At 40.2% G+C, this 2,415-nt stretch overlaps 1 long non-coding RNA gene across 1 annotated transcript; it reads left to right on the top strand.

Annotated features, from left to right (window-relative positions):
* The first annotated feature begins 1,289 nt into the window (after nucleotides 1–1,289).
* Nucleotides 1,290–1,935, top strand: LOC311269428. Its single transcript, XR_014624090.1, has 3 exons — nucleotides 1,290–1,352; nucleotides 1,455–1,517; nucleotides 1,731–1,935. It is a non-coding gene; the product is annotated as an uncharacterized lncRNA (long non-coding RNA).
* Nucleotides 1,936–2,415: the final 480 nt, after the last annotated feature.

Raw genomic sequence — 2,415 nt, 5'->3', positions numbered from 1 at the left:
CATGTTAAAGTTCGCTGCCATGTGCAGCTGCTAAACTGATTTTTACTGTACAATTTTGGTTGACAATGTTGACTGGCAGTTAAGTATTATAATTAACCCAAATCGTACCTGACATTCTTGAATGTAGGACTTTTAAAATTGTGTTTAATTAATGTTTCACTCCTACTTAAAAATTCAAATGAAGCGGAACCCGTTAGTCACTTGAGTCCTGCTTCATTAGCTAACGCTAACGTTAGCTAGTTAGCTAAAACTTCAAATGAAGGTCTCATGTGGCTCATGTTAGTTAGCTAGCTAGCGCGCTAACTAACGGTCGATATCGTTAGCTAGCTGACAAAAGACCGATAACGTTGGCTGGCTAGCTAAAGACCACCAATGTTAGCGAAAGTTAGCTAGCGCGCTAAAGGCTGCTAACGTAGCTAGCATTTTTCAGGATCGAAGTCTACGATCCAATTTACGGGGACTATACTCAGCGCATCTTTATCCTTCCCCTTTGTCCAGCTCACTAGCGCAAACTTCATTTTTTTCTCTCCTCTCACTGCTGAGGCAAAGTGGGGGCTCGTTCGCGCCAGTGCTCTGCTTCGTGCCACTGTTGCCAACGCCTCAGTAAGGAAAGTCACTATTGGCTGTCCTAAAAGTCGCTATAAGTCGCTAGATGACGTCATCACCTAATTTGCATAACTGGCCATGATGTGCATTTAATTGTAATGGACGCTGTAGGAGAGAGGAATAACGTCTTGGGAGAGATAAAAAACACCCTTAATATGTTTAGAACTACAAATGAACTTATTTTAGAGCAGTGATTCATTTTGGACAAAGAACATTTTACATTTACATCCAGCCCTGACTGAAAGCCAGGGTGGGATCAGCCAGCGGCGGCTTCGCGCATGCGCGACCCTCAGTCTGGACGCGAGGGGTGAACTTCTCCTTCTCTGACTGCAGCTGGGAGGGACTGTTGCGTGAGGACTGGGCCGCCTGTGAGTGCTTTGGGACGGTCCCACAGCGGCACCCGCTGCTCGTTGATTGGACATTTATCGCCCCTTTTTTAAGAGAGTTCCTTGTAGTACATTTTTTACTAGGATGCATTAAATATTGATATATGAAGTACAGCCTAATTATAATGCATATCAAACATACAACAGCGAGTTACATATATATATATATATATATATATATATATATATATATATATATATATATATATATATATGTATGTATTCCATGCATATGTATACCATACATATGCTTTGTCTAAAACTGTTCTCTATTCTTACACAACAGAAGCTGGATCAGGATCCTCTGACCATGACTCTGACAATGGCTCAGCAGACGAACATGATGGTGGTGGGATTACTGTAAATCATTTACTAATAACTACTACTACTAATGTAATGGTTTCTGTGTTTGACTATGTCTGACAGCACTTTCTCTAAGACTTCTTTATTCTTACACAACAGAACCTGGATCAGGATTCCTCTGACAACAGATCTGAAAATGCACATCATGGTGATGACATCACAGTAAGTAATTTTAACAGGGCAATGATCTCACATCTGATTTTCGTGTCTTCAAACTTCAAGTATTTTGCTTTTTATTAACCTAAGCCTTATTTTTCCCTGTATAAAATAAAGCCACATCTTTAATATTTTTTGTAAGTTTTAATTTTTGTGCAAATTTCCTAGCACCTATGTTTGTCAATTATTCCTTGGACTTACTGTATTTTCCCGTTACAGAGCCTGCACGCAGACCCTGGTGATGATATCCTAAGACATCCTTCTTCCCCACTCTTGTTTGAGGACAGTGTTGATTTTGGTTTGTTTGAACCACTATGGCAGTCTTTTACTGACTCTAAATCCATTGGCAGTGGAGAAGAATTTCCCATGGAAGACAGCACTGACAAGTCAGTAAATGAAGAATCACATTTGAGAGTAGGCGGTAATGAAAAGTTTCCAGTAAATGATGAGCCACTTTACACAGGCTCACAACTAACCAAAGCTCAGAACTTTAGTCAAAGGAGAACTGTATTACTCAGAGCAGTTCACTAGAATAATGAAAAGGAACAGCTTTACTATTTTGTTGGATAATGGACACATAATCACTGTGTATTATTATATTGTGGTAAGGAGACTTAAAGGATAACTACCGTTTTTTACAACCTGGACCTTATTTCTAGCAAAATATATGGTCATTTACTCACCCAGATAACTTTGGTGTCATTTGAAGTTGTTCGGACGAAATTAGATCCAGTGGAGCGCCGATATATCCGTAGAATGCGAGTGACTGGGCACCGAAGCCCAGCCTTTATGAGCATTATCTACCAGGAAACTAGTTCATTTAACTAATATTTGGTTATGATACGCTAGCGCTATTCCCCTCTGAGTCCGGGCTCGTCTATTGTCAACATCTGGGGTCTGTAGG

Source organism: Pagrus pagrus, assembly GCF_965226575.1.
Source record: "Pagrus pagrus genome assembly, chromosome: 14".
Lineage (NCBI taxonomy): Eukaryota > Metazoa > Chordata > Actinopteri > Spariformes > Sparidae > Pagrus > Pagrus pagrus.
This window is presented reverse-complemented; position numbering and strand designations above follow the sequence as displayed.